Source organism: Schistocerca cancellata, chromosome 2 (assembly GCF_023864275.1).
Source record: "Schistocerca cancellata isolate TAMUIC-IGC-003103 chromosome 2, iqSchCanc2.1, whole genome shotgun sequence".
NCBI classification, from domain to species: Eukaryota; Metazoa; Arthropoda; class Insecta; order Orthoptera; family Acrididae; genus Schistocerca; species Schistocerca cancellata.
In genome coordinates, this window is record NC_064627.1 from 989,028,975 (window position 1) to 989,049,837 (window position 20,863).

The 20,863-nt window shown below is 43.9% G+C and overlaps 1 protein-coding gene across 1 annotated transcript in view; it reads left to right on the top strand.

The window, feature by feature from the left end:
- The window catches only part of LOC126160360 (cyclic nucleotide-gated cation channel alpha-3), a 638,264-nt gene that overhangs the window by 4,932 nt on the left and 612,469 nt on the right, over positions 1-20,863 (top strand). The gene's annotated exons all lie outside the window — the stretch shown is intronic.

Genomic DNA, 20,863 nt, shown 5'->3' on the forward strand with positions numbered 1-20,863 from the left:
GATACCACACAACGCACCAAAAGCTCGGCTCAGTGTCTGCTGCTGCTGCATGGCAAACCGGCAACCGTCTGCAGGGGAAACAGCGACTTTTATAATCAGTGAACAAATAAAGCGCCATAGATCGCGATTATTTGATTAAGTTGACTAATCTCGTTCATCCACCGGTATTCACTGCCCTAGTGATAGTGGAATCTACTTGCAATTTACTGTTTAATTCACAAGAAGGATGGCCCCACCAGCAGAGCCTCTAATCCTTAACTCCTGTTTGATATACTCGTTTTCTGTCCTTGGTTGTACAGAGTTGTAGGTGCACGGATACATATTTTGATTGAACTGTATTTCAGCTTTATAAACAACAACTATAAAGGGTCCTAGGGATATAAGTGCATATAATGTGATCGTTGGTACCTTAACGTTTACCCACCGCAGTGCGTTAGTTGTTTTTTATTTGCATCTAAACGTCTTGCCACAAACACGACACGTAAATTACCACCTGATGTTTTCTGCATGGTTATAACTCCACCACAAACTTCAACACCTGACCTTCTACACCGGGGAAAACAAGCATTAATGGCTAGCTTTTACCGTATGTACTTGGAGACACAAACCAACATAAAAAACGTACTACGCCTAATAGCTATAATTATTTCTCTGTAAATGAAGTAGATACTGATGTAATCTTCTTCAGTACACTGTGGTCGGTCACCATTAAAAATATCTGCACTTATATCCCTAGCACACTGCGTGAAATTTTCGTTTACTTGACTTCCAAGATAAAAACAAAGACACCAGTTAGATGCTCTCAACTATCTTGCTGCATCAGTGCCGCCACCTAAATGCTGGACAAAAGCGATGCAATGCTATATTGAAAATTATGCACATGTGTAGCTGTCAAAGCGTGTGCTTGCTACTCATGCCAATTGAGTGCCGAGATTCTCATCAGAACTTCCCACTTTCTGCTGAGGCTGCTTCTTTCAATGACTTGTTTACATTCCCATGACGTCAAACAAGCCCTTCGTCAGAATTGCAATGTGTCTTACAGGAAATTAAGTTTCACATAATTTCCAGCTATGCTGGTGGTCGGATGTACAGATAATTCAGTGAATCCAAATGAGATTATGAGTCCTTCAAAAGCTGTCTGCTGCCTTCAATGCGAATCCTATTTATAATTTATCGATTGAAAGATGGTACAAGAAATAAAAACAGACAAAAACAAATAAAATTAGAAAACTGCCAACATAGTAGTGAAACAAAACGTTATTCTGGTGTATATCAGCCGATTCAGGTTGATCAGTGGATTTTATCAACTTAAATTTCATCGTGTCTTTGCAAACTATTACAAGAGTTATCGATGTCGTAAGTAAATAATAGCCATTAAGACTTAGTTTTTAAATAATCTAGTAATCATAATCGAGGCATTTTGACCTGCTGCTTCGAATCAATTATCTTCTTCTTGTTCTTCTTCATCTGTTTCTTCCTTAGCGTTTGCCCCTCTTACTGGCAGCGTCCTCTGTTTCTCTCCCTGTCGCTGTTTCATTCGATCTTCTGAATGCTCAAGATGCAAGTCTGAGATATTGAGATCTTCGTACAGGAAGTCAAACCATCGCTGTATAGGTAGTCCTACTGAATGCATAACGCTTACTCTCAGCTAAAACGTGTCTGCCACGGTTGTTTCATCTGTTCCAAGAATATACCCGTAACATCGTAGACGGCTTTCTCTCGTCTACTATTGGTACTACTCCACATAACGTACGACGAATTTCATTGTTTGTGACACGATCGTTGAGTGTTGGGTCCATATGTCCATCTGAGCAGCTTTGTTTCCATGACAGCTAGTCGTTCTTCCACTTCTTTTCTTGAAGGCCAGTGTTCATCACCATGCAGTGCAACTCCATTCATTACAGATCAGTGTACGTTCAACCTGAGTCTGTTTAGAATATTCCGCTCACAGAAAGCACCAGTCACAGAACGCCATTTGAACCATGTGCTGCTCAGGGGGTTGGTCGGAGATGCCTGGTCTGAGATTTCCGCCAGCAGCATTTGTCGAGCCTAAGGACTTAAAAAGCCTTCTTGGTGCGAGTTAAGCACCCTTCATTCAGATGGTATCCAGATCATTAAGACCTGTAGTGAGATACTACGTTTTCTTCGTGTTGAGTCGTAGAACTAATTCTGCAAGACGGTCGTTCCATGTTCGGACTTGACACTGGATGCCAATAGCGCATCATCTGGATACAGCAACGTCCATGTACGGTTTTCTCCACATCTCTTGTGAACGTATCCATGACTGTGACTACAATAAGAAGCGAGATAGCAGATCTGTGATGTACTCCTACAGAAGCAGGAAAATCACCCGATAGTCTACCAGCTGACAGTATCCAGTTCTTTGTGTCATGGTAGAATAGGATTATTTGATGGAACCTAACCCTCACAAAACGGGTTTTTAATAAATATTACTAAAGCTGAGGATTGTTTTTAAAAGGGAAAAGAAATATGAAAACTTTAACCACAAGAAAACAACTGATGAAGTAAAAAGAAGTAAAAAATTTCCATGTGGGAAAGAACGGGTAACTTTAAGCAATTTCATTTACTAAGAGTGTCTGCTGTGTCACATCTTACCAACTTATGAACGTACTCTCCATCTTTCGAGAGGTGGGACCATATAATGCCCCCGGGAAAATTGCGGAACATGATTGCCTTGGTGGTTCACGTGTTATTGTGTCGGCAGGAGTAATGTTGCGTTGACGTACTGACCTCCAAATCCCTGATCACAGAACACTCACCAGTCAACGTTATTTTGACACCGTACTCCTTCAACATGTGCGTATTCCCAGGGACGCATTCCATCCTGACTCATTCCTTACTGCTTTCATTTACCTTCTGTACACTGATGTGCAAAACTTAAGGTCGAAAGTAATTCTCACATGATGTGTCACTGCCAAGCAACACAGCTCCATGAAACTTGGACAAAATAAAGAAAGAACAGCTACAGTATTCTACACGAGGTATCTGAAAGAAATAAGCAGTGAGACGAACAGAAAAAACACTTTTGTTCAACGACAGTAATTTCACTAAAATCACCGCGATTGATGATGGTCTCTGGACTATGCAAACAGCCGGACATGGTTCTTAATAGGGCTTGTGATCAGCACGGACCGCAGCGTTTTCTCTGGAACATGATTCCACACTGTCCATAATGTTTGGAAGCAGATCTTGTGGCAGGGCGTCCCATTCCCCCACCGGCGCGGTTGACAACTGCCTGTGGATGTGTTGCAATGCGTCTCCACCACGAGTCCTCGTTGGGTTTTAAAACGGGGGAACGGGCACGACAGTTCATTCTTCTCGTTTCAAGAGCACGTCCACCAGCGCTGTTCAACATGTTTACACGTGGTCATCCGTAAAAAATGATGTCACTGCGCAATGCAGTCCTGAAATGATGCACAGTGAGCGGAGTGTATAGTGTCACAATATCAGTGATCGGTGAGTGTACCATGATCGATAAATTGGTGGTGCAGCATTTTGCCTTCCCTCACCATAACACTTGGACCACCAGAACGATCATGTTCCTGGCTGAATTACGTGTTCCCGCCTCTCACCATAGGCAGGTACGTCCAGAATAACAGACTGAATCTGCATTCATCCGGGCATGTGAGCTGACTACTCGTTGCTCCAGTCCCTATGCTCTGGCACCACAGCAAACGGTACAGTCCTGTTGAATCTGGTTGCAATTGCACATTCGTTTTGATATGTGTCGGTTCTTGGCTGTTGTCCAGTGCTGCTGTAGTTGACAGTAGACACGGCAGCTGCAAGGGCTGATCTCTTTGCCCAAACATCTGTACGTGGCCTCCAGCCTGCTGTGCACGACTGGGAGACATCTGGAAACATCTGCTGTCATTCAGTTAACACATAGTAGTTAATATGTTACGATACCTTATGTATCTCATCATTAGGTGTACGATACTCTACCAGTTCTTTCTATGAATGGTCCAAACTTCATCGAACTATGGTAATTGGGAGTCACACATCACGCGATAATAAATTTTGTAAACCACTGTATTTAATTTATGTATTGCCGACGCCATTCTAGAATCGGAATGGAAAAACTTGTTCTTAGATTTTAACAATGACATATATATATATATATATATATATATATATATATATATATATATATATATCGTATGTTTTGTCTCGACGGTCTTATTTAGCGATATCAGGTAAAAGTTTCAAATTCCGAAGAAATACTAAAACTGTTTCTGTTTAAATTAAACGTCGTAATGGATAAGTAAAATTTTAAAATTACACGGCATGATACGGCGCCCATATCATTTTTTGATACATCTCAAGTCCGACAGAAATTAATTATTAGTAATAAACAGTTAAACATCTCAGTCAATTTACTTAACTTCGTTGCATACAGTCATCTGTTGAAGAACATTCATATTAGAAACAAAATTGAAGAATTTGACTGAATGTGTGGTACAGTAAGTGTAAGGTGAGATGAGAATGTTTCTGTCTCAGTGCCAAGCTACAGCGTATATGGACTCCAGTGCTGATATACACTGAAGCGCCAAAGAAACTGGAATAGGCGCGAGTATTGAAATACAGCTCTGAGCACTATGGGACTTGACATCTGAGGTCATCAGTCCCCTAGACCTTAGAGCTACTTTAACCTAACTAACCTAAGGATGCGGTCGGCAACGGCTAGAGAAGACAACAAGTATGTGGCACAGTTGATAGATTTAAGTGAGTTTCAACGTGTGTTATAGTCGGCGCACGAACGATGCAACAGCATCTAAGAGGTAGCGATGAAGTGGAGATTTTCCCGTACGACCATTTCACGAGTATACCGTGAATTTCAGGAATCCGGTAAAACGTCAAAGCTCCAACATCGCTTCGGCCGGATAAAGATCTTGCAAGAACGGGACCAACGACGAATGAAGAGAATGGTTCGACGTGACGGAAGTGCAACACTTCCAAAAATTGCTGCTGATTTCAATTCTGGGCCATCTACAAGTGTCAGTGTGCGAACCATTCAACAAAATATCATCGATGTCGACTTTCGGAGGCGAAGGCCACAAAGTTTTATGCCTCACCTGGGCCCGTCAACACCGACATTGGACTGTCGATGACTGGACACATGGGCCGAGCGGTTCTAGGCGCTTCAGCCTGGAACCGTGCGACCGCTACGGTCGCATGTTCGAATCCTACCTCGGGCATGGATGTGTGTGATGTCCTTAGGTTAGTTAGGTTAAAGTAGTTCTAAGTTCTAGGAGACTGATGACCTCAGATGTTAAGTCCCATAGTGCTCAGAGCCATTTGAACTGGACACCTGTCGCCTGACCGGATGAGTCTCGTTTCAGATTGTAACGAGCGGACGGACGTGTACGGATATGTAGACAACCGCTTAAATCCATGGAACCTGCATGTCAGCAGGGGACTGTCCAAGCTGATGGAGGCTCTGTAATGGTGTGGGGCGTGTGCAGTTGGAGTGATTTGGGACCTCTGATACTTCTAGATACGACTCTGAGAGGTGACACGTGCGTAAGCATCCTGTCTGATCACCTGTATCCATTCGTGTCCACTGTGCATTCCGACGGACTTGGGAAATTCCAGCAGCACAATGCGACATCCTACACGTCCAGAATTGCTACAGAGTGGCTCCAGGAACGTTCTTTTGAGTTTAAACACTTCCGCTGTCCACCAAACTCCCCAGATGCGCACATTATTGAGCGTATCTGGGATGTCTTGCAACGTGCTGTTTGGAAGAGATCTCCAGCCCCTGGTACTCTTACGGAGCTACGGACAGCCCTGCAGGATTAATGGTATCAGTTCCCTCCACCACTACTTCAGTCATTAGTCGAGTCCATGAAACGTCGTGTTGCGGCACTTCTGCGTGCTCGCGGGGGCCCCTACACGATGTTAGGCGGGTGTACCTGTTTCTTCGGCGCTTCAATGTATAAGCACCGACTTCTAGGCAAGGGTTAGTGTGGCCTTCGAACGGAAACCTTTTTGTTCGCTCCTTACTGAAGACTTTAAAAAAAGGAAATAAACAAAGCTGATGTTAGATAAGGCCATGCCGGTTCCAGCGGCTTTGACAGGGCTGGAGTGTGGCTGCTTACTAGCAAGAACAATGTTATAATGCAAGACTCTGAAATGCTTTTTCTTTTAGCAGTTGTGGTGGTTGACAAAGAGCACAGGTAGAGAAATGGAGATATAGACATTGAATATTAAAGCTTACATGGCAAAATCTTAAAATAGCTTCAAAATTGGGTATCTCAGTTAGATGAGTGATGAACGTTTGCAAAAAACGGCCTACAGGTACCTATGGGTCCACAAGTTCCGCACAGTGAGCAGACCAAAAATCTAGTTTAAACTCGCAACAGATTGAAGCATCACAATGAAGAAACCAGACTGTTTGCCAAAGTATAATCATAAAAAAGAAAACTGTGTCCAGATCCTGAAGAGGAGCTACGACTCTAGGATTATAAAGACAGCCGAGCATAGGCGACAAATACGAATTTCAGTTATTTTTACGGGGGTGCAACCCGAAGTTAGGTTAATTTTTGTAGCCGACCAGTACACTGTATTATCACTGAATGTCCCGCCAGTACTCGCCCGGAAAGAGGAGCAGAGGTGTTTACGTAACGTTCCTGAACACCAGTCTTTGCGCCAATATCATGGATTAAACTCCAAACCTCTCCGCAGTGTCTCCTGTGAAGTAAGAGCATGAGACGCTGTTGACGGGGATCCGTCCTTTGGATGGGGACGATAAACCCGGCGGCTCCCTCGATGCTCTTTTGAGGCGTAGGCTATATGGTGGCACCAGGTTTGACCCTCTGCCTTCCCTCATCATCATCATCATCATCATACAACATAAACTTAACATTCGACTAGATGCGCATCTGTCGTCCATACTCTGAAAGTACATGCAGGACACAGCCCTCGGAATCCGCAAGGGAAGGGACCAATGTGCACGAAGGAAAAGTCTTGCCGATGTGCGGCAAAATCGACCATTTGGGATGTTCCAGCCGACAAAATCATTCGACATTTACATTTTGTAAATCGCTGGAATAATGTGTAAATACACTTAAATTTAACGCATTCCCAAAAGTAAAGTCTTTTGTTGTATTTACCGGCGGTTTCGGCGGGGTGGGGTCGGTCCTCTGCATTCTCTCTTTCACTTATCGAAAGTCCACCTACCTCAGTATGCTCCTTTCCGACGTCCCTTCACTCTGCAGTAGCAGATACGTTCTAGGCAATGTGAAGCAGCGATGATGAAACCACTACCAAATACCTGCCACACAGAGGCCGCGTAACTCGAGTTGAAAGTCAGTCCCTGAAAGTTCCAGTTTAAAAAATCGGGCGTTCGGAGGATGCAGTCTACTTGCAGAAACCATTTAAAATTAGATTGAATCTCCTTTTATTCATATGGAAACACGGCTATCAAGTCCGTATTTAATATGGTAATGGTCTATCATTCAAAGTTCACTGTCTGTACAATATAGTTTCACTCAAAAAGTCGCCAGAATTTTTGAAAGTCCGACCCGACTAATTTTCTCATTCTAACAGTCACAGACCCACAACTATTCGCGAGTTAAACATTCGGTCGTTTCAGTGGTCTTCTTAGTAAGAAGAGATGGCCAAAGTATTCCGTACAGAGTACGAAACATGCCACTCGGAATTGTTACTACGACCACAAAGTTCACACGCTCATAACTCTCAAAGTATTTAATTTAGAAACACCAAACTTTCATTAAAATGTTCGTAACTCCAGTCTCTTTTCATTCACGAGGTATTCGAACCGTAATTAACTAGCTATTTCTTCACTTTTCAGAGTATTTTTACGGAGCTATTTAACATGGTGTTACCCGTATGCTGGTTAGCAAGCGACTATCTCTAACTATTCTACTCACTGCCCACGCCACTATATTCGCGCTGGAACAGCTTAACTCTGATTGGCTGTCCAGAACGATTAATCAGAATGTTCCTCCCAGGTCATTCTCGCGGCAAAACTTGCCAAATCCAACCAATAATCTGACAGTAATTAACGTCTTCAAGACTTCGATTTCTAGTATATTGTTTGATCAAAATAAGCCAAGTACGAATTATACTCCAAACTGATAAATAAACTTATTGCGTCTCTAACTTTCATTCTGGCTGGTTTTATGCAAAAGAAAGCTCACTCCGCCATACGTCATCCGAATCATGGTTGCACCATAAATTTCCCATCGTCTATTTGTACAAGGTTTTATGAAAAATGACATTTTAAGTTTTTAATGTATGTCCCACATACACTCTCTCAATCATTCTCACGCACTTACGCAACAAAATATAATCAAATAATAGTTTTGACCGATTTTTGTATTACGTAATGCACAGTGACTAAAGTTTTAAAAAAGAAAATTTTAATTAATTTATTTTTACGCACTGGTAAATTTGTAATGACTTCAAATGATAATGAAAGTCAATCTGTATTTATTCCTGAACTGGTTTTAAAAAACAAGCGTCGGTTTTAGGACTTTTAGGTAATTGTCTCTATCTCCGGAACTATAATAGACAAAAACCTGAAATTTTAACAGCGTCATTCCATTAATAAGAAAAAGTTGTGTACCAGATTTGAACAAAATCCGGTAATAAATAGTATGGATTACTTAGATTCGTAGAGGGTGATGATGATGATGAGGTCCCATACTCCGAGAAAGCTAGGGGACGATGCGAGAATCCCCGCCCCGCTCTACTAGTCAAGATACTAGTGTGGGTGGTTTGTCATTGCCTTCCTTCGACAGTACTCGGGGTGAATGATGATGACGAAGACGACACAACACCCAGTCATCTCGAGACAGGAGAAATCCCTGACCCCGCCGGGAAACGAACCCGGAACCCCGTGCGCTGGAAGCGAGAACGCTACCTCAAGGCCACGAGCTGTCGTAGAGGGTGTGAATCTAAATATTGACTGCCTGTTGTGCTGTGCAGTTCTTACGGCAGGCAGCGTCAGCTGGGCTGTGAGAAAAGCGAAAGAAATCGTAGCCATCCTGCAGCTACCATACCAAAGGGCTGAGTGCCTTACTGCAACAAATGTCATCTCGTAATAACTTCCTACGTTACACGGTGACGGGATGATTCGAAAATTGTTATACATATGATCATTGTTTCTTAAGTATCCCTGACACTTGTGCCTATTAAAACTGCTTTGACTGTTTTAATTATGACAGTAGCCGAAAATACGAGTTTTGAGAAACAAAATAAGCACATCTCTGTGCTACAGAGAACAAAGAAAAAATTCATGTTGTTTAAAAACTGTAACTCCTCCATTACACGTCTCACTGTCTTATACATTTGAATCTCTCTTTACTAAAATTTAGTTTGCGTACGTATATTTTTTTTTCTCTGTACCTCGTCACTGTGCCACGAACTGCATCATACTGGTTTTTTCGTTTGTAAAAGACAAACATAGTAAAATTATTCAGCTAAATCTGGCATACATATCCGAAGACGTATTTCACTTATTTCAGCCCTTATTTCGCCAAGAAACATTGATGGCACCTCTTGAACTCATCTATCTGAAAAAATGAACTTTACCATTTGGCATCATTGGCCGGGAGGCCCCTTACGGGGGGAGGTCCGGCCGCCTTGGTGCAGGTCTTATTACAGTCGACTCCACATTAGGCGACCTGCACGCTGGATGGGGATGAAATGATGATGAAGACAAGACAACACAACACCTAGTCCCTGAGTGGAGAAAATTCCCGACCCAACCGGGACTCGATCCCGGGCCCGTAGGACGGCAATCCGTCACGCTGACCACACAGCTATCGGGGAGGACATCTGTGTGAAAAAGGGAATAAGAAAGTTATCTCATGTTATCCGACAGATGTATCATAACTAATTAAAAACCTTGAACCGCTGTTTCCATCGATATACTAGGGTGAGTCAAATGAAAAACCTAAATATTTTTTTAAAATATTGTTTATTGTGCAGGAGTGGTACAAAGCTGTATCACTTTTCAACATAATCTCCCCAATGCTCAATGCAAGTCCTCTAGCGCTTAAAGTGCATAAATTCCTTTAGAAAAAAATTCTTTTTGTAGTGCGCGCAACCATTCATGTACCGCGTGGCGCACCTCTTCATCAGAACGGAACTTCTTTCCTCCCATTGCATCTCTGAGTGGTCGAGACATATGGAAATCACTTGGGACAAGGTCTGGTGAGTATGGCGGATGAAGAAGACACTCAAAATGCAGGTCTGTGACGTTGGACGTCCAACTGTTGGACGGGCAGTGTGGGGCCTTGCATTGTCATGTTGCCAAAGGACATCTGCTGACAGCAATCCACGTCGCTTTGATTAGATTGGAGGCCGCAGATGATTTTTTTAGGAGATCTGTGTATGATGCACTGGTGACAGTGGTCCCTCTAGGCATGTAATGCTACAAAATGACGCCTTTTTCGTCCCAAAAGAGAGTCAGCATAACCTTCTCTGCTGATGGTTCTTTTCGAAACATCTTTGGTTTTGGTGATGGCCGGCCGGTGTGGCCGTGCGGTTCTAGGCGCTTCAGTCTGAAACCGCGTGACCGCTACGGTCGCAGGTTCGAATCCTGCCTCGGGCATGGGTTTGTGTGATGTCCTCAGGTTAGTTAGGTTTAAGTAGTTCTAAGTTCTAGGGGAGTGATGACCACAGATGTTAAGTCCCATAGTGCTCAAAGCCATTTGAACCATTTTTTGGTGATGAGGAATGGCGCTATTCCTTGCTCGCTCTCTTCGTTTCCGGTTGGTGGAAGTGGACCCAGGTTTCATCCCCAGTAACGCTTCTTGCAAGGAAGCCATCACCTTCTCGTTCAAAGCGCCGAAGAAGTTCTTCACAAGCATCAACACGTCGTTCTCTCATTTCAGGAGTCATCTGCCGTGGTACCCATCTTGCAGGCACTTTGTGAAACTGGAGCACATCATGCACAATGTCGTGTGCTGACCCATGACTAATCTGTAAACATGCTGCAATGTCATTCAGTGTCACTCGGCGGTTTTCCTTCACTATGGCTTCAAAAATGGTTCAAATGGCTCTGAGCACTATGGGACTTAACAGCTGAGGTCATCAGTCCCCTAGAACTTAGAACTACTTAAACCTAACTAACCTAAGGACATCACACACACCCATGCCCGAGGCAGGATTCGAACCTGCGACCGTAGCAGTCCCGCGGTTCCGGACTGCAGCGCCAGAACCGCTAGACCACCGCGTATGGCTTCAACTGCTGCAATGTTCTGTGGAATCACAACTCGTTGTGCCTGACATGGAGAGGAGCATCTTCCACTGAAGTCACACCAATTGCGCCGGCCGGTGTGGCCAAGCGGTTAAAGGCGCTACAGTCTGGAACCGCGTGACCGCTACGGTCGCAGGTTCGAATCCTGCCTCGGGCATGGATGTGTGTGATGTCCTTAGGTTAGTTAGGTTTAAGTAGTTCTAAGTTCTAGGGGACTGATGACCTTAGAAGTTAAGTCCCATAGTGCTCAGGGCCATTTGAACCATTTCACACCAATTGCGAACTTCCTACTGCATTGGTAGACTTGCTGCTGTGACAAACATGCATCACCGTTGTGAACCTTCATTCGTCGATGAATTTCAATAGGTTTCACGCCTTCACTACGCAAATGGTCCAAATGGCTCTGAGCACTATGGGACTTAACTTATGAGGTCATCAGTCCCCTAGAACTTAGAACTACTTAAACCTAACTAACCTAAGGACATCACACACATCCATGCCCGAGGCAGGATTCCAACCTGCGACCGTAGCGGTGACGCGGTTCCAGACGGTAGCGCCTAGAACCGCTCGGCCACCCAGGCCGGCTCACTACGCAAAAACAGAATAACAGAATGCTGTTCTTCCCTGGTACAAGTCGCAAGTGGGGTGGCCACCTTTGTACTGATACTGCGACGGTATGTGTGCATCTGCACTATGCTGCCACCTACAGGACATTCTGTACGCTGTTTGTAGCACGCTTACCAACTTCCAGGATAACGGCGCGAAATTTCGATTTGGTACTACAAAGTTAAGGATTTCGTTCGACTCACCCTCGTAAGTACAATGTGAAATTATTTTAGCATTTCTCTTTGAGAGCTTTTCATAACTCTGAGAACAATGTCTTATTTTCTGAAGTAGGAGAAGGGGGAAGAAAGGGAAAAGGATTGGTGAGAAATCATGACTCACAGTTGCACACGGCACTGCGGTATTGAAATAGCGAAAGCTGAAAATTTGTGCTAGATCGGGACTTGAAACCTACTGCTCCGTTTCTCTATAACGGTTGCCTTAACCTTCTTGCCTACCCGGACTCGTCTACCAAATTGCGTTCCAGCGCACCTCGTCCAGTAAAGCACCAAATCGCAAATTATTATTTCTCGGAGGCTTTGAATGATATTTGTGCACCCGCACCCACAAATATGGAACCGTGGCGCTAGATTATATTAATGTAGCTGAGTGTTGTCTGTTCTGTCGGCCATCTCCGAAGGAGCAGCTACATCAATAATGTCTTATTTTTGTAGGAATGAATACCTTAGGCTGTTTGCATCTTGTTCTTGTTGGACATCACACAAGGATTATCAGTAGTGTTGATCTCATAAATCAACACTGGTGCCATCTGTCTCGCGATATCTGAATGCAAATATTTGTAATGCCAAATCTTTATTGTCACCTGACCTTTATCTAACTTATCTAACTCTCTCTTAGCTTGCCGTGTATTGCGTAAAATTGAAGTATAATGGCGACTTCAGTAGTTACTAACATTCTCTCCAGATTTTCAATTGGATGAATACCCGGAACTACAAGAAATACAGAAAACGGACACATATGAGAGGACAGAGCGTCTCTCCAAGTTTTTTTCTCGCGTTACAAATGCTCAGTAAGGGCACCATTTGTGAGGCGTAACGTCAATACGGGTGGCAACATATCGAAGTCGCTACTGCTGCTGCTGATCGGGAAGGTGCAACGACAGCAGGCAGTTCAGGAAAACTGTTCACTGACTTTCCTATCTGCGGGAGCGAACTGAATCGGTGCGACAATACGGAGCGGATGGTTTATCTACATGTTCTGACACGCATGCCCCCTAGTGGTGCATTCTGCAACTACCCCACGGCGCATGTTGCGATTCGAAATCTGGAGAGATAGTCTAACCTCTTATATGTCTCATTTTTATGTGTGTCTTTTAGTTTCGTGCACAATCGTCTTCTGAAACCCGAAAGGTAGCCGAGAATATTCCTGTATTTGATTTAGGAGCTACTATTTCCAGTCTTTGTCACTTCAGTTCTGCTGTTACTTCCTTTTGATTTCATATGTCACAAGCCCTTACTTTTAAATGCGTGTTGATATGAACGATAGCATTCAGAGAAATGACATGTGACATCATCTGAAGTACTGAACAATTCACGCCTTTTTACGTTATGTGACAATGTGGTACTTTCTCTATACTGCTTCCGGTCAATAAATTTCTACAAAAAATCAAATTCATATTCTAGCGTGAACGACACACCATGTTTTAGTGCAAGTGATCAAAACAGCATTTCTTAGAAACAACGGAAAGATCGCACAGTAGACACGTTCTTCTGTTATTACAACTAATCTCTGATGCAAGTGCGGTTGTTTTGTGGCACGTTAAATCATGAGCCATACAAACTGCACAAATATTTCTTAAATTTTTGTACCGTTCATTGTGTACCGATACAGTTACCCTTCTTGGATGTGACCGTGGTACTCTTTTCCTCATATTCTTGCTGTAATCGTAGATTTTTCGCAAACTGAACAAGTGCATTTTTTCCGCAATTCTGCTGCAGTTTATACTTATTCCGTTGAGGCTAGTTCATTCTTACCTCTGTGCATCGAAGGCCAGCTGCTTCTTCTACAATATGAGGTGGTGGTAGGCATATGCTGACTATAACTTTTCGCATAATTTTTTTCCGTACGTCGTTGAAATTAAAATTTTTTGCAAGTATTTTTCTGAATTTTATATGCTATGTTGTTTTGGTACTTATTTTGTGGTGTGGAAACGTGGTGCATGGCTCCTTTACTGAACACATTCCAAAAGAATAATGTACTCAGCTGACGTTGTTGGTGAGCAGCAAGCAGCATACGCCTAATACAGAGACCGTAGAAAGTCCTTGGCCATAGCGGTAGTCGTCGTCAGAGAAGCGACCGGAATGTATCTGATGAACATTAAGATCGCAGACACCAAGTATGCAGCAGCTCGATGCGCTGGATTTCTTATGCAGTCCCGAGGACCACCGGTTCTTGCCATGGGTCCGAGGGTTGTGTCTGTTGCATGAAGGGTCTCACTTCCGGTGCAGCATGCGGAACAGCCCGCCGACGGAGGCGTGATCTGCCAAACCTTGTCAATGGAATCGCTGTTAAGGTCGCTGACAGGTTTTGAAATGTTAGCGAGCTAGGATCTGAGAGTGATAAGCTACTGAGCATAAAAATGGTGCTTTCAAGATATCTATTTACCACAGAGGCCAAAATTAACATCAAGAAAGAGGAGAATTTCTTATTCGCTACATAGGCTATGTTTAACCTGACAGATAACGAACACTTTAGTTCACGGTAACACCCCCAAGTATACAAAATTAAATTACAGTTTCTATAATATTACAGAGAGTTCCTTCTTTTTGTAATTGAAAGCAAACGAACAATTTGAACTCTATAAACCTTAAGAAATAGTCCAAAGGCACTTACTAAGTCTAACAACAGATCCGATTACTTGTAAATCAATATTACTTTGGATACACTTTAAAAATTAAAAATCTTTCGAGATAGCGGAACATGCAACTTCTGTATAGGCGTTAAATAAGAAAATGAGTATTAGCAAATCGAAAAGCATAATCAGTTATTAACAAGAGGACCGAGCACAAACTCAAAGCAAATAAATGCGCTGAAACATATGAATTAATCAACGTACCGAACTGGCTTAGGTTCGGACCACACCCTGAACGACTGCTCGATTGACTATATATTCTAAAACATTTAAACAGTAAATACTTTGAATTCATAAAACAACAGTGTTTCGACTAATGTTTAAGTAACCCCGAAGCGACGTAGATGACGCTGTAACAAGTAATTTATATAAGACACGGGGGGCTAACCCCAAAAGAGGATCACAACGCCGGCCGAAGTGGCCGTGCGGTTAAAGGCGCTGCAGTCTGGAACCGCAAGACCGCTACGGTCGCAGGTTCGAATCCTGCCTCGGGCATGGCTGTTTGTGATGTCCTTAGGTTAGTTAGGTTTAACTAGTTCTAAGTTCTAGGGGACTAATGACCTCAGCAGTTGAGTCCCATAGTGCTCAGAGCCAGGATCACAACCGTTCAGCGTGTGGCGTCATATCCAAAATACGGAGGCTATTTTGGAGCCCACGTGTGGAGGGATGATTGAGCAATGCAATAGTTGCATTCATGCAAATTTCGAACATCTTTTGTAATTGTGATCTGTTGTAAATTTGGGTGTTACAAAACTGTTGTCCTCGCTGTAGTGAAGCAAAATCTATTTTATATGTTTGTTTCTTTCTTCTTCTGCCTTCTCTTATTATTTACAGACATTATGTTATAAAGAAAACGCACTTCGAAGGCATTTACTCATTTACTTGAGATGCAATATGGTAGTTTTTTTATTGCACTTTGCAATAAACCAGAGGAGAACATGGGAATGTGAACAAATTGATAAAGTAATATCTCAGTATAAACACGTAATAGTTAACCGCGATGAAAGAAATACTGCCTGCTAGTCGCATAACTCGAACCCCGAGCACCAAGTGTTTAAGTCGCTCATGGCTCATATAGACGCGGAGCCACATCGACGTGAATACTTGACTTGGATTGTGATGATCAGCAGCGACAGACAGATAGGCTCAAACGCTGACATGTGGCGAGCTATATCTTGTGATGTCACATATTCAATTCATGTGATTCACTTTTGGGGTATTTCCTGGCATTTGCAGCCCGTATGTCGCATATTAATTTACTTGTCTCAGCGTAATTTATTTCACTCGTTAATAAGAATCTCGTTAATAAGAATCTCGTTAATAAGAATCTCCTTGTATAAATGGCAAATTTATCACTCGAGCCTTTGCCGGCCGGTGTGGCCGAGCGGTTCTAGGCGCTTCAGTCTGGAACCGCACGACCGCTACGGTCGCAGGTTCGAATCCTGCCTCAGGCATGGATGGGTGTGAGGTTCTTAGGTTAGTTAGGTTTAAGTAGTTCTAAGTTCTAGGACACTTATGATGTTAAGTCCCATAGTGGTCAGAGCCATTTGAACCATTTTGAACCACTCGAACCTTTAAATCTTAACTGGCGATGAAAAATGTTATAGATAGCTGAACCAGGATGGTACGCACAACAACAGTGCAGGTAAAAGCACGACTTTCTAGTTCAAAGGTAACTGACAAAGAGAAATTTTACAGATACCTAAACCTAGGACATACACGCACCAGTAGTGCAGATAAAGATTAATCTTTCTGGATCAAGGTTATCAATGAAAAAAAATTAAAAATACCTAAACCTAGAAGATAGATGCATAAGTAGTATAGGTAAAGATAGATCTCTCCTAGATCAAGGTTGGCAAGCAGTAAAAGAAGATTTAAAGGCACCTAACCCTAGAAAAAACCACACACCAGTTTTGCAGGTAAAAACATGAATAATGCAAAACGGAACCCTTCTTACTATCAAATAAATGTTTAACTCGGCGACATTCTTATTACCAGGATGCTCACCCACGTTAGCGGCTTAGGCCAAAACAATGGCCAGCAGTACAAGTCGTATTAGCTTACGGCAAGAACATCAAACGAAATTCAATAGCAAATCACACGGGTTTTCACGAACGGCAGCGGACACTGTACCACACACAAAAAATGATGCCATTAATGTTGCGTCAGGCCTAGGAGAATTAAGGACTGTGTCTATTGGCAATACCATCAACTACGGCAGCAGGAAACAGGCACAGCTGAACTCCAGAGTACAGTCTGCTACCGTCCAGGCAGAGAGAAGCTGTGAATTCCGGTAGGCGTAGGCACGCTCCTCAAAGTAAACAACCTCCAACCAAACGTGGTGAGCGAACCTAAACGGCTAGGAAGCTCAGACCACGATCCCACCAGACTCCTTCCCAGGGAATCAACCCGACACAAACCGAGCGAGGTGGCGCAGTCGTTAACACCCTGGACTCGTATTCGCGAGGACGACGGTTCTAACCCGCGTTCGGCCATGCTGATCTGGGTTTTCCGTGATTTCCCTACATCGCTTCAGGCAAATGCCGGGATGGTTCCCTTGAAAGGTCACGGCCGATCTCATTCCCCATCCTTCTCTAATCCGATGGGGCAGATGACCTCGCTGTTTGGTCGCCTACCCTCCAGATCAATCAACCAACCCCAAACAGACAGACTTCAATCGTAAGATATGCGCGAGCTTATATCCCGCTAGAGGCGCTGCAAGGGCACCACCTATCATGGCGCCAGAGAAACTGCTGCTGAATAACGACACCCAAGGGTTAGACATGAATGGGGTCACGGATCAGACACAGCTTGCTGACGTTCACACTTTTGAGGCGTTGTTCAACTGAGAGCAAGGAATTAGTTGGTGTATTCTCTGTCAATAATTCTGGTTGAGTGAACATGCTGAGCGTAGGGTGTCAAGACTTAGACACCCTTATCATTCCAGGTACTAAATGCTTGTTGCAGCTTAATTCTATGTAGCTCCATCGATCCTTACTGCCACACTATGCTTTTCACCAAAGTACGTATGAGCTGAAATCCGAAGACTACGGGCCGAAAATCCGCACGTTGCACTGTAGAGATTTTGCAGAAAACTGTCCTCGGTTTGAAGTTTCCAAAAAATGGTTCAAATGGCTCTGAGCACTATGGGACTCAACATCTTAGGTCATAAGTCCCCTAGAACTTAGAACTACTTAAACCTAACTCACCTACGGGCATCACACACACCCATGCCCGAGGCAGGATTCGAACCTGCGACCGTAGCAGTCTCGCGGTTCCGGACTGCAGCGCCAGAACCGCTGGGCTTGAAGTTTCCCAGTAGCTTTGGTTAGCTGTTGTTTGTAGCTTGAAATGGTTCGCAACTTCAAGTAGCTACATTTTTAGTATTACGGACGAGTGAACTGTCAACTTGGATCCGCCCCAAAGCCCTTAGTTTCTCTTAGGAGGCAACACGTACCTTGGTGGACAGATGTGTGTCGTTCAGCAATCCGAGATAGAATCGCGAGAGTCAAAGCTCGACGAGTAATGAAGGAGAGCAAGAAAAGGTCATGGTAAGAATTCGTGAACTCTATAAAACGGTCCAGTTGTTCAACATAAGCATGAGAAGCAATCAGGAGGATAGCTGGCAAACATAGTCCTTTAACGATAGCAGTAGTACTGAAACTGGGTCGTCTCCAAACTGCACCTGCAATATGGCCCAGACTCTGGCAGAGAATTTTGCAGAAACTACTGCTACTGCCAACCAGGACCTGGCGTTTCGTCATTACTGTGCAACTGTAGAAAGGGCAAAATTGGACTTCAGATCCAACAATTCTGGGACTTACAACTACCCGTTCTCGATGTGGAAGCTCTGTTTGTGACTCATGATAATGCACCCGGTCAAGACGAAATCCGGCACTGCATGCTACGCAATTTGCCACCAGCGTTAAAGGAAATCCTCCTCGAATGTTTCAGTCCTAATAGCAGAAAGGTAACTCCCCCAACGCATGGAGAGAAGCACTTTTGATACCTCTCCTGAAACCACAAAAGGAACACATATATCCGAGCAGTGTAGGAAAGACCATGGAGTGAATGGTTAACCGTTGTCTCGTCTGGCTGTTAGAGACCAGGCAACTCCTTAGCCACTCTCAGTGTGGGTTCAGGAGACTTCGGTCCACTGTGGACAACCAGACTCTGCTAGAGGCGACTACTCAGCAGGCTTTCCTGAGTATCCATCACTGTATCGATACGTTCTTCGATATAAGTAAGGCTTACGCTACTACTTGGAGGCACTGTATTCTCGCACAGCTGCGGATCGCGCGAGGGAAAAACGACTGTCTGAACGCCTCAGTACGAGCTCTAATTTCCCTTATCTTTGAGTGATGATCATTGCGCGATTTGAAAGTTGTAATAAAATATGCTCTACATCCTCGGCAAGATAGGATTTCGGAATTTAGTGAGCAGCCCCGTCCGTTTAGCGCGTCGCCTATCTGCAAGTGTGTTCCACTTCAGACTTTCTAGGAGATTGGTAACGCTCTCGCGATGGCTAAGTGTACCAGCCACGAATCTTGCCACACTTCTTTGGACCTTCTCAGTCTCTTGAATCAGACCCAACTGGTAAGGGTCCCATACAGACGAACAGTAGACTGGACGAACTAACGTATTGTAAGCAATTTCCTTTATTGAAGGACTGCATCGCTTCAGGATTCTACCAATAAACCGCAATCTAGAGTTCGCCTTGCCCGTTACTTGTGTAATCTGATCATTCCATTTGACATCATTTCGAACAGTCACGCCCAGATACTTGACGGTTGTTACCGCTTCCAAAGACTGGGCATTTATTTTGTACTCGTACATTAATGGGGATTTTCGCCTTCTTATACGCAGTAGGTTACAGTTACAAATTTTGAGAGGTAACTGCCAGTCATTTCACAACGCATTTATTTTCTGCAAATCCTCATAGATTTGTTCACAACTTTCGTGTGATACTACTTTCCTGTGGACTACAGCATCATCGGCAAACAGGCTAATGCCGTTGTCAGTACCAGCAACCAGATCATTTTTGACTCGAAATTGTCATAGTTGCCACACCTGAGAGACCTGAAAGCCAGGAGTTCTGTGCAATGCTCCTTATTTGTACACGATTTTGCTGTTTTCTATTCCTCTTCCGCTGCCGCAACAGCGAACCTTCAGTTGCAGCTTACAGAGCTGAGGTTAGAGGAGTGGACTGCAAAGGCGGGTTTTCAGTTTTCTGCAGATAAATGTGTGTGTTCATTTGAATTGTTGTCGTCGTATTTTCAATTTACCTGCCTTGCATATGAGGGTCACCATCCTATCTTTACAGACTCAGTGAGGTTTCTGGGCCTCATTTTTTACTTCAAATTGTTGTGGTTGCCACACCTGAGAGACCTGAAAGCCAGAACCTGAAGGCACTGAATATCTTAAAGTGCCTTAGCCACAGGTCTTGGGGAGCGGACAGTGCGAAGCTGTTCCAGTTGTATAGGGCTTTCGTGAGTTCGCGGCTGGACTACAGAAGCACAATATACCGACCGGCGAAACCCTCTTGTTGAATATCATTGACGCTGTCCATCATGAGTGAATTAGGCTAGCCACGGGTGCCTCTAGGACCAAACCATACTCAGCCACTGTGCTGATGTCGGGGAACCGCTACTTACCATCCGGCGGAGGCTTCTCATGGTGCATCACGCGTGTAAGATCCTCGCAGCTCCGACTTCACCCCCATACCAAACTATTGCTCGTCCGCCTCTGAAACGCCTTTTCTCCAACTGTCCACTGGCCATTTGGAATCACGTGCAATGTGTGCTTGGGTCACTTGGTGGTGAGGAAGTACGACCCAAAATCCAGGGTTTGAACCGTCTGTCATCCTGGTTCCTGGAGAGGACCAGAGTGATTTTAGATTTGGTGCGGTACAGGAGATGTTGCACTCCTACTTCCGTTTTTATGCGATATTTTCTGACATTTTATCTGAGCACCACAACTATGTAGTTGTTTTCAAGGATGGGCCGAAAAAAGAGGATTCTGTTGATTGGTCTGTTGCTTTCACTCGTACATTAATGGGGATTTTCGCCCTCTTATACGCAGTAGGTTACAGTTACTAATATTGAGAGGTAATTGCCAGTCATGTCCTCAAGGTCCTC